General features: G+C 42.7%; 1 long non-coding RNA gene across 1 annotated transcript; it reads right to left on the bottom strand.

Moving 5' to 3' along the window:
- Positions 1–243: 243 nt before the first annotated feature.
- Positions 244–1,384, bottom strand: LOC118370372 (uncharacterized). Its single transcript, XR_008060698.1, has 3 exons — positions 1,285–1,384; positions 1,087–1,151; positions 244–885 (listed from the first exon to the last, which is right to left on the bottom strand). It is a non-coding gene; the product is annotated as an uncharacterized LOC118370372 (long non-coding RNA).
- Between the last annotated feature and the right edge of the window lie 11,211 nt (positions 1,385–12,595).

The following is a 12,595-nucleotide window of genomic DNA, read 5'->3' as shown; positions in this document are numbered from 1 at the left end:
TATGATAGAGCAAGAACATTTCTTAGCAGATATTGACAACATGACAACAACAGTAGCTGTACATTTACATTTACATTTAAGTAATTTAGCAGACGCTCTTATCCAGAGCGACTTACAAATTGGTGCATTCACCTTATGACATCCAGTGGAACAGCCACTTTACAATAGTGCATCTAAATCTTTTAAGGGGGGTGAGAAGGATTACTTTATCCTATCCTAGGTATTCCTTAAAGAGGTGGGGTTTATATGTAGATGATGTAATGAAAAGTTGAGGGTGGTTGGTAATGGAGGACATCAGGGGGATCCACATCTGGGTAGAACCCCTAGATCCTGGAGAACAGGAGCAGTGTAGAAGGCAGGTGAACACACAGGTTATGTAAAAAATACAGTTAGTGAATGATTTAATTTAAATGTTTGATTAGACATGTAATAATGTTAATGGCGAACAGAAAAGAAAGGATACCGGTCTGTAATATTTTATGTCAGTGAGGTGGATGAGGAAGGTGGTCCCTGGAAAAGATGAGGTGAGTTGTGAGAGAAACTCTGGTGTGGTGTCACAACCACTGGAGTCATACACCTTATCAGTACCTACCTGGCAGCAGAGGTTACTTAATGTGACCCAGTACTTAGCCTTGACATTGACTATTTGGAGAAAACCCTGGTTGGTACTGCTGAAAGCATGGCGATGCCGGCCATTGCGAGGAGGCAAATAGTTATCATCTGAGATTTTAATAATCACCCTTATGGATGGTGACCCGAAGCTAGGAGCAACAAGCAGAAAGGATTCTCAGGTCGCCTCCTTTCGTCCTTCCAAACCAAGTAATTCGCCCGGATGTCGGTCCCCTCCTTGATTCTCCTCCGGTTGCTCTCCTGTTTCTCCTGTGCCTTGTCCATACAAAAATAGCAATAGACAAACAACTAGATGTCAATCACACATTTTAAATACTATAGTATATCCAATAAACTATTGCAATGTTAACCTCAGTCAACAGTTGCAGCTCCTGTCCATACAGCAGGCAATAGGGTGAGTACTCTGCTGCTGTTGTGTGCAAAGATAATGACCTTCAGCTGGTCCTCCCACCATACCTGGAACCCGTCAAGGGACTTGCCCATGGCAGTCTTAGGGGTGTAGTTGGTTTGTTCATCCAAACCTGGAGGAGGGGGTAGAAAGGGATATCTATTGGCAATGGAAGATATATTGAAATGTCTGATTATGTAACAATGAAAAATTAAAACTGTACAAAAACCACAAGAAACATTGGTGATAGAATATAACCTCCGTACCTTGTTCCAGAGTTCACGACCTCGGTCACTTGAGATGACTTTAGGAGAACCATGGGTGTTGAAGATGTCCATCGCCTTGGAGGTGGCCTCAGTGTTGTCCTTGATGGGTATAACACAAAAGAAAATCTATTTTTGGTTCCAAGCACCCTTTTTCAATGGGATACAGAAGGGAGTTAAGCACGTTCTCTTCCTTTACAGACCTTAATGTGTATTGCCTCCATCCACTTGGTAAAATAATCGGTCGCCATCAGACACCAGCTGTTGCCATTCCTAGACAGCTGCCTCTGATTGAGAACCACACCTGGCACTGTTGACCTCTATGTATTCTCTCCTGATTGGCTCTGTGGTGCATAGTCTGGCAGTCTGACCAAAGTGCGAGAGGTATGAGGAGAGACATCCTCCTTTGTATATATGGGAACAAATATTTCCTAACACTTTGGATCCTATTCTTGGACAGTTAGTAGACAATGCATCAATGCAAAACATTTTTTAAAACTAATTATTGTCCATGAGTAACCTCAACCTTGTGGGTGTTTGGGCCAATAAAGTTCCAACTCAATTCTACCACTGACTAGTCTCTCATTCCCCTATGAACGGGGACACAGGGCAATAGTTTTTAATCAAAACCAGCACTTTTTTACAGGAGTACACTAACCCCTAATTGGGGCTATTTTCTTGACACACAGTAGCAGTTTACCAGATAAGAAGTCAAGAAGATCAAAAAATAGATTGTTGTACGGGTGTATTACATCCTATGCTGGCCCCATTGTCATATCAATTCTGGATTCTGAATGGTAAAATCATAGCTGAAAAATGCCTCTATGTATGTGTATACATTTTCCACCAAGACAGAACTGCCAAAGGGGATGGAGTTTGCCTGCAGAGTTCTGTCATGATATCCAGGTCTGTGCCCAAACAGTTTGAGCTTCTACTTTTAAGAATCCACCTTTCCAGAAATAAATCTCTCACTGTTGCCGCTTGTTACAGACCCTTCTCAGCCCCCAGCTGTGCCCTGGACACCATATGTGAATTAAAATTCCCCCCATTTATCTTCATAGTTTGTACTGTTAGGTGACCTAAACTAGGATATGCTTAACACCCGAGCCGTCCTACAATCTAAACTCACCTCATCTTTTCCAGGGACCACCTTCCTCATCCACCTCACTGACATAAAATATTACAGACCGGTATCCTTTCTTTTCTGTTCGCCATTAACATTATTACATGTCTAATCAAACATTTAAATTAAATCATTCACTAACTGTATTTTTTACACAACCTGTGTGTTCACCTGCCTTCTACACTGCTCCTGTTCTCCAGGATCTAGGGGTTCTACCCAGATGTGGATCCCCCTGATGTCCTCCATTACCAACCACCCTCAACTTTTCATTACATCATCTACATATAAACCCCACCTCTTTAAGGAATAAAGTAATCCTTCTCACCCCCCTTAAAAGATTTAGATGCACTATTGTAAAGTGGCTGTTCCACTCAATGTCATAAGGTGAATGCACCAATTTGTAAGTCGCTCTGGATAAGAGCGTCTGCTAAATTACTTAAATGTAAATGTACAGCTACTGTTGTTGTCATGTTGTCAATATCTGCTAAGAAATATTCTTGCTCTATCATACTGGGCACATAATGTGAGATACACAGATTAACTAAAAATACTAGCATTGCAAACACTCAAAACAAACAGAGCAGCAGTGCCTGGACTTCGATGTCTAACTCTTTTTGAGTCCCCCTTCCGAGACTGATTGTCCTTCTGTAGCTCAGTTGGTAGAGCATGGTGCTTGTAACGCCACGGTAGTGGGTTCGATTCCCGGGACCACCCATACGTAGAATGTATGCACACATGACTGTAAGTCGCTTTGGATAAAAGCGTCTGCTAAATGGCATATATATATGCACTCAATCTCACCTAAATTATCATGGAACCTACCAGGTACAACCCCAAATCCATAAACTCGGGCACCCTCATAGATATCATCCTGAACAACCTGTTCTCTAAATACACCTCTGCTGTCTTCAACCAGGATCTCAGGGATCACTGCCTCATTGCCTGCTTCCGTAATGGGTCCGTGGTTGAACGACCACCCCTCATCACAATCAAACGCTCCCTAAAACTCTTCTGCGAGCAGGCCTTTCTAATCGACCTGGCCCGGGTATCCTGGAAAGATACTGACCCTATTCTGTCAGTAAAGGATGCCTAGTTGCTCTTTTTAAAAGTGCTTTCCTCACCATATTAAATAAGCATGCACCATTCAAAAAATGTAGAACCAGGAACAGATATAGCCCTTGGTTTACTCCAGACCTGACTGCCCTTGACCAGCACAAAAACATCCTGTGGCGTACTGCATTAGCATCAAATAGCCCCCGTTATATGCAACATTTCAGGGAAGTTAGGAACCAATATACCACAGGCAGTTAGGAAAGCAAAGGCTAGCTTTTTCAAACAGAAATTTGCATCCTGTAGCACAAACTCCCAAAAGTTCTGGGACACTCTAAAATCCATGGAGAATAAGTGCACCTCCTCCCAGCTGCCCACTGCACTGAGACTAGGAAACACTGTCACCACTTAGAATTTCAATAATCATTTTTCTACGGCTTCCTTGCTTTCCACCTGGCTACCCCTACCCCAGTCAACAGCTCTGCACCCCCCACAGCAACTTGCCCAAGCCTCCCCATTTCTCCTTCACCCAAATTCAGATAGCTGATGTTTTGAAAGAGCTGCAAAATATGGACCACTACAAATCAGCTGGGCTAGACAATCTGGACCCTCTCTTTCTAAAATTATCCGCCGCAATTGTTGCAACCCCTATTACTAGCCTGTTCAACCTCTCTTTCGTATTGTCTGAGATCCCCAAAGATTGGAAAGCTGCCGAGGTCATCCCCCTCTTCAAAGGAGGCAAAACTCTAGACCCAAACTGTTAGACCTATATCTATCATACCCTGCCTTTCTAAAGTCTTCGAAAGCCAAGTTAACAGATTACTGACCATTTCGAATCCCACCGTACCTTCTCCGCTATGCAATCTGGTTTCCGAGCTGGTCATGGGTGCACCTCAGCCACGCTCAAGGTCCAAAACAATATCATAAACGCCATCGACAAAAGACAATACTGTGCAGCAGTCTTCATCGACCTGGCCAAGGCTTTTGACTCAGTAAATCACTGCATTCTTATCGGCAGACTCAACAACCTTGGTTTCTCAAATGACTGCCTCCCCTGGTTCACCAACTACTTCTCTGATAGAGTTCAGTGTGTCAAATCGGAGGTCCTGTTGTCCGGACCACTGGCAGTCTCTATGAGGGTGCCACAGGGTTTAATTCTCGGGCCGACTATTTTCTCTGTATACATCAGTGATGTCGCTCTTGCGGCTAGTGATTCTCTGATCCACCTCTACAAAGACGACACCATTCTGTATATATCTGGCCCCTGTGTTAACTGACACTGTGTTAACTAACCTCCAAACGAGCTTCAATGCCATACTTCTGTGGCCTCCAACTGCTCTTAAATGCTAGTAAAGCTAAATGCATGCTCTTCAACTGATCGCTGCCCGAACCTGCCTGCCGAGCATCGCTATTCTGGACGGTTCTGACTTATAATGACTTATAATAATAATAAGTGGACAACTACAAATACCTAGGTGTCTGGCTAGACTGTAAACTCTCCTTCCAGACTCATATTAAGCATCGCCAATCCAAAATTAAATCTAGAATCGGCTTCCAATTTCACAACAAAGCATCCTTCACTGATGATGCCAAACATATCCTCGTAAAACTGGCTATCCTACCGATCGTTGACTTCGGCGATGTCATTTACAAAATATCCTCCAACATTCTACTCAAATTGGATGCAGTCTATCATAGTGCCATCTGTCTTGTCACCAAAGCCCCATATACCACCCACCACTGCGACATGTATGCTCTCGTTGGCTGGCCCTCGCTTCATATTTGTCACCAAACCCACTGTCTCCAGGTCATCTATAAGTCCTTGCTAGGTAAAGCCCCACCTTATCTCAGCACCCACCTGTAGCACGTGCTCCAGCAGGTATATTTCACTGTTCACCCGCAAAGCCAATTCCTCCTTTGGCTGCCTTTCCTTCCAGTTCTCTGCTGCCAATGACTGGAACGAATTGCAAAAATCACTGAAGCATATTACCCTCACTGTCTTTAAGCATCAGCTATCAGAGCAGCTTACAGATAATTGCACCTGTACATAGCCTATCTGCAAATAGCCCATTCGACAACATCATCCCCATTTTGTTATTTTTCTTTTTTTCTTTTTTGCTCCTTTGCACCCCAGTATCTCTACTTGCACATTCATCTTCAGCTCGTCTATCACTCCAGTGTTTATTTGCGAAATTGTAATTATTTTGCCACTACAGCCTATTTATTGCCTTACCTCCCTAATTTGACTTAATTTGCACACACTGTATATAGACTTTTCTATTGTGTTCTTGACTGTACGTTTGTTTATTCCATGTGTAACTCTGTGTTGTTGTTTGTGTCACACTGCTTTGCTTTATCTTGGCCAGGTCGCAGTTGTAAATGAGAACTTGTTCTCAACTGGCTTACCTGGTTGAATAAAGGTGAAATAAAAACATACTGTATGTGGGAATGTCTTATGTCTGTCCTACATGTAGTGTTGGTACATGGAATATTCCTGAACTGCATATATCATAAATTGCTATTGCAAATATAATTATGTTCAACAACTGACATTTTCAGAAATTATTTTGACAAACACACTGGTGCTTACAATTCATTGTCTTTTGTCATAGATTTGGTGGGCACTGTCATCTTTGATCATTGTAATATGACTTTCTTTTAAGCACGTATGATGAAACTGGCACTTAATATTTTTTTCTTAAAGTCTACAAATGCTCTACATTCATTCACTCTGTGATCGGGTTGGATCCTATATGTTACTTTTATTACTGTCCTGTAAATGGTTCAGTGCCTATAATTTAGGCTGTGTGTAGAATGGGGCATACATGAAATGACCTCTACTACTGAAGTACTGCTATATTATAGATAACAGCATACAAATTTGCCTTGTGTATTCATTTGCCTATAACTAATCAGAATTCCATTATGTTTATTTAAAAAAGAGAATACTTCAAAATGAGAAGATCCTGCCATGGAAAAGACAAGTGGGTGGACATAAAGTGGAAAGGAGGGGAAATAACTCCCACCATGCAGTAGGACACCTTCAGCTGTGGGGTCTTTGTAATGCAGGTTTGATAGTTATATTTTCAAAAATGAAATGTTAGCTGTTATGTGACAATTAGGTCAAAAACTCTATTTTATTTTTTTGGTGAAGATGGCCAAGGAAGTTGCACAGAACTTCCCCAACATCCCCTCCTAAATTGATACGGAAACTTCAAAAACACATGTAGCAACTGCGAAAAGAAATGACTGAGGATATACTAAAAATCTATGGTGTGTAATGACATTTAATTCAAAGTAAATGTAAATTCTTTATTTGTATGTACTCGTGTGGGACAGCCATATGTTCAGTTCATGCCTATGATTTCAGAGTTCAACAACTGCTTCATGTGTGCCACTGATAAAGAACATGGATGTGGCCCAAAGACTGACTGGGTTAGTAACTTTATTTAACATGTTTATAATCTTTTCACAACAGTTGATGGCAGACAATTTATGATATAACAAAATGGATGGCTAATTCGTCATTCGTCATACTGCATTGATATTTGATATTATTTATAACGTGTTTTGTTTTAGATTGAATGTTTTGCATGCCAATGATGGTTCCGTGTGCTGTGCCTAGGAATGAAGACAACAGAGTTCACCAGAGTAAAGAACACAAACTGGAGGTGCAGTATTTGTTGTTGAAAATGTATGCTATACCCCATCCACACTGAAGAGGCTCTGAAATGTACATCAACCAGGGATAAAGAGAAAGTTAACACTGAAATGTTTCATACTTATTTGAAGTCAAGTGTCTGTTGACATGTTGGAAAAGATTAAAGGTTTACAATTTCTGTTTAACTTGTCAATATATGTATTCATATTTTATTCATTGATTTACTGGCCACCATTACTGTGGTTACATGTTCAGTATATGTATAGACCAGCAAACCCACTGCAGTCTACCTCACTAGCTTACTCGCCATTCCTGCTTTGGACAATTAATAGCATGACACTTTTGCCCTTTTCCTTTATGGTTGATTTTAACGACGGAAAGAGAAATTATCGGTCTCTCTCCTATTGTGTACCGCTGTTAAATACTGTGGAAAAATAAAAAGAGAAACTAAGTACTTAGAACTACCAATTATTATAGATAAATATTAAAGAAACGGGGTAAACACAACACTGGACTAAACCCCCTAATTGAACCCCCTAAAATTCACATAAAATCATGAGATGAAAATGGACAAACTAAATGGTGTGCAATATAGAAGGGTAGTGAGTGGACATTCTGAAGTCAGTAAGTCTGAGGTCAGTAAGTCACATGACCAAGGAGCTATTGAAATTGTACATTTTGAAAACTTTATGTAAAAACGTGTGAGATGAGTCGAGGATCGGTAGGATAGTTAGTTTCACGAGGGTATGTTTGGCAGCGTGAGTGAAGGCTTTGTTGTGAAATAGGAAGCCGATTCTAGATTTAATTTTGGATTGGAGATGTTTAATATTAGTCTGGAAGGAGAGTTTACAGTCTCGCCAGTCTCGCCAGATACCTAGGTACTTGTAGTTGTCCACATATTGTCCACATAAGTCAGAACCGTCCAGAGCCAGAGTAGTAATGCTAGTCGTGCAGGCAGCGAACGGTTGAAAAGCATGCATTTAGTTTACTAGCATTTAAGAGCAGTTGGAGGCCACGGAAGGAGTGTTGTATGGCATTGAAGCTCGTTTGGAGGTTAGTTAAGTGTCCAAAGAGGGGCCAGATGTATACAGAATGGTGTCGTCTGCGTAGAGATGGATCAGGGAATCACCCGCAGCAAGAGCGACTTCGTTGATTTTTCAGAGAAAAGTCGTCCCGAGAATTGAACCCTGTGGTACCCCCTTAGAGACTGCCAGAGGTCCGGACAATTTGACACACTGAACTCTATCTGAGAAGTAGTTGGTGAACCAGGTGAGGCAGTCATTTGAGAAACCAAGGCTGTTGAGTCTGCCGATAAGAATGTGGTGATTGACAAGTCGAAAGCTTTGGCCAGGTCGATTAAGACGGCTGCACAGTACTGTATTTTATCGATGGCGGATATGATATCGTTTAGTACCTTGAGCGTGGCTGAGGTGCAACCGTGACCAGCTCAGAAACCGGATTGCACAGCGGAGAAGGTACGGTGGGATTCGAAATGGTCAGTGATCTGTTTATTAACTTGGCTTTCGAAAACTTTAGAAAGGCAGGGCAGGATGGACATAGACCTATAACAGTTTGGGTCTAGACTGTCACCCCCTTTGAAGAGGGGGATGACCGTGGCGGCATTCCAATCTTTAGGGATCTCGGACGATACGTTAATAATTTTAGGAAGAGAGGGTACAGATTGTTTAGCCCAGCTGATTTGTAGGGGTCCAGGTTTTGCAGCTCTTTCAGAACATCTGCTATCTGGATTTGGGTGAAGGAGAAGCTGGGGAGGCTTGGGCAAGTAGCTGTGGGGGGTGCAGAGCTGTTGGCCAGAGTTGGGGTAGCCAGGAGGAAAGCATGGCCAGCCATAGAGAAATGCTTATTGAAATGCTCGATTATTGTAGATTTATCGGTGGTGACAGTGTTTCCTAGTCTCAGAGCAGTGGGCAGCTGGGAGGAGGTGCTCTTATTCTCCATGGACTTTAGTGTCCCATCATTTGGGGGATTTAGAGCTACAGGATGCAAATTACTGTTTGAAAAAGCTAGTCTTTGCTTTCTTGACTGACTGCGTGTATTGGTTTCTGACTTCCCTGAAACGTTGCATATCGCGGGGACTATTCGATGCTAGTGCAGTCCGCCACAAGATGTTTTTGTGCTGGTCGAGGGCAGTCAGATCTGGAGTGACCAAGGGCTATATCTGTTCTTAGTTCTACATTTTTTGAAAGGGGCATAATTATTTAATATGGTGAGGAAATTACTTTTAAAGAACGACCAGGCATCCTCGACTGACGGGATGAGGTCAATATCCTTCCAGGATACTCGGGCCAGGACGATTAGAAAGGCCTGCTCGCTGAAGTGTTTCAGGGAGCGCTTGACAGTGATGAGGAGTGGTTGTTCGACCGCGGACCTATAGCGGATGCAGGCAATGAGGCAGTGATCGCTGAGATCCTGGTTGAAGACAGCAGAGGTGTATTTGGAGGGCAAGTTGGTCAGGATAATATCTATGAGGGTGCCCATGTTTACGGATTTAGGGTTGCACCTGGTAGGTTCCTTGATAATTTGTGTGAGATTGAGGGCATCTATCTTAGATTGTAGGACTGCCGGAGTGTTAAGCATATCCCAGTTTAGGTCACCTAACAGAACGAACTCTGAAGATAGATGGGGGCAACAATTCACAAATGGTGTCCAGGGCACAGCTGGAAGCTGAGGGGGTTCTATAACAGGCGGCAACAGTGAGAGACTTATTTCTGGAGAGATTCATTTTTAAAATTAGAAGCTCTAACTGTTTGGGCCTAGACCTGGAAAGTATGACAGATCTTTGCAGGGTATATCTGGAGTAGATTGCAACTCTGAATGTTATAGTTAGGTATGGAAATCTCAGAATATTTGGTGGCCTCCTAAGCCAGGATTCAGACACAGCGATGACATCAGGGTTGGCAGAGTTTTATTTTTCATTTAACTAGGCAAATCAGTTAACAACAAATTCTTATTTTCACTGAAGGCCTAGGAACAGGAACTGCCTGTTCAGGGGCAGAACGACAGATTTGTACCTTGTCAGCTCGGGGATATGAACTTGCAACCTTTCGGTTACTAGTCCAACACTCTAACCACTAGGCTACCCTGCCGCCCCAGTGTGTGCTAAAGCAGTGAGTAAAACAAACTTAGGATGGAGGCTTCCGCTGTTAACGCATGAAATCAAGGCTTTTTCGGTTACGGAAGTCAACAAATGAGAGTGCCTGTGTGGGAGGTGGGACAAAGGAGGTATCTCAGGCATGTTGAGTGGGACTAGAGGCTCCACAGTAAACTAAAACAATGGTAACCATCCTAAACAACAGTATACAAGGCAATTGATATTCGAGAGAGACAAAAAGTGAGACATAAAGCAATCACAGGGGTTGATGGGGAGAGCTAGCTAAGACAATGTTTAAGACAACAACAGCTAATCAGCTAAGATAACAACAACAAGTTAAATGGCAATGAAGGGGCAGAGAGGGTCGGTTAACTACACACAGGGCCTGAGTTTGAGGCTGGGCCCGACAGATAAACAAAAAAACGGTCCAGTGAACAGCAATAGATGGAACAGGGAAGCCGTGGGGTAGTCGTTACTACGCTAGTACGCGGGCGACATGGCGTTTAAAGTTAGCAGGCCGGGATAAGTAGAAGCGTCTGCTCCGATGTCCGGCAACAGCCAGTTGAGTGCACAGAGGATGGAGTTCCATCGGCAGACCAGTCGTGGTGGTAGGGCGGGACGCAGTGTCGACAAGCCAAGCCAAGCCAGATGGCGAAGAGGTATTGTAGTTGTAGTAATTTTGTTTGCTAGCTGGGAGATGTGCCTGGCTCGCGGCTAACTGGTGCTAGCTTCGGGGCAGGGGCGTTAGCCACTATAGACACTCGGTAGCAGCTAGCTAGCAGCAGTGATCCGATGCAAAGGTCCAGAGCTTACGGCAAGGTTCCGGTGGAGTAGTGGATTTTAGCCGTGTTGGGGTGGAGTCCGGGAGGCATCAGCTGTGTAGCCGAGTGATCACTAAGTAGGCTAGGAGGTGGGTCTGGCTCAGAGCTAGCTTCGGGGCTGGATCACTCGGTGGCAGCTAGTTGGCTGTGATGATCAGGAGTAATGGTCCAGGGGCTTACGGCAGGAATCCGGCGTTGTAGTGGAGAAAACAGTCCGATACTGGCAGGCTGGCAAGTATTATCCAGGCTAAAAACATCTGGTGTCTGTGCAGAAGGTAAAGGCTGCTAGCAGTGGCTGACAATGACTAAATAGCTAGTAGATAATTTGCTGGTTAGCTTCTGATGGCTAGCTTTTGATGGAGGTTCTGGCTATAAGATCTAAAAAGAATTGTGGATCCGTATCACATTGGGTGAGGCGGATTACCGGAAGGTATATTTAATTTACAAATGGAAAAGAGATTGAAAATAAATTGAAATATATACAAAAAAATACAAAAAACACAAAAAGTACACGAGAAAGACAAATCACGTCTGCACTGCTACGCCATCTTGGTTGAATGTGAGATTCTACAATAAAACAGTGGAGAAAAATACATTTTCACTAAATGTCAATAAGGTGGTCACCAAAGTACATAAGAAATTGTTTAAAAACAATGTGGCTATGTCTAAAATTCCCAATACTTTACATTATGAGATTTAGCGATCACAGGAGGTTGGTGGCACCTTAGTTGTGGAGAGTGGGCTCATAGTAATGGCTGCAATGGAATGAAAGGAATGGTGTCGAACTCATCAAACACATGGTCTCCATGATACCAAGCAAGTCTCTTCTTATTATTGGTGTCCTTTAGTAGTGGTTTCTTTGCTGCAATTCAACCATGAAGTCCTGATTCACGCAGTCTCCTCTGAACAGTTGATGTTGAGATGTGTCTGTTACTTGACCTCTGCGAAGCATTTATTTGCACTGCAATTTCTGAGGATGGTAACTCTAATGAACTTATCCTCTGCAGCAGAGGTAACTCTAATGAACTTATCCTCTGCAGCAGAGGTAACTCTGGGTCTTCCTTTCCTGTGGCGGTCCTCATGAGAGACAGTTTCATCATAGCGCTTGATGGTTTTTGCGATTGCACTTGAATAAACTTAACATTTTCCGAATGGACTGGCCTTCATGTCTTAAAGTAATGATGGACTGTAGTTTCTCTTTGCTTATTTGAGCTGTTCTTGCCACAATATGGACTTGGTATTTTACCAAGTAGGGATATCTTCTGTATACCAAACCTACCTTGTCACAACACAACTGATTGGCTAAAATGCATTAAGAAGGAAATACATTTCCCAAATTAACTTTTAACAAGGCACATCTGTTAATTGAAATGCATTCCAGGTGACTACCTCATGAAGCTGGTTGAGACAAAGCTGTCATCAAGGCAAAGGGTGGTTACTTTGAAGAATCTCAGATATGAAATATATTTTGATTCGTTTTTTTGGTTACTACATGTTATTTCATAGTTTTAATGTCTTCACTTTTATTTGACAATGTAGAAACATAG

This window comes from Oncorhynchus keta, chromosome 12 (genome assembly GCF_023373465.1).
Source record: "Oncorhynchus keta strain PuntledgeMale-10-30-2019 chromosome 12, Oket_V2, whole genome shotgun sequence".
In the NCBI taxonomy this organism is placed as follows: Eukaryota; Metazoa; Chordata; class Actinopteri; order Salmoniformes; family Salmonidae; genus Oncorhynchus; species Oncorhynchus keta.
The sequence above is the reverse complement of the archived record's forward strand: the minus strand, read 5'-3'. Positions and strand labels throughout refer to the sequence as shown.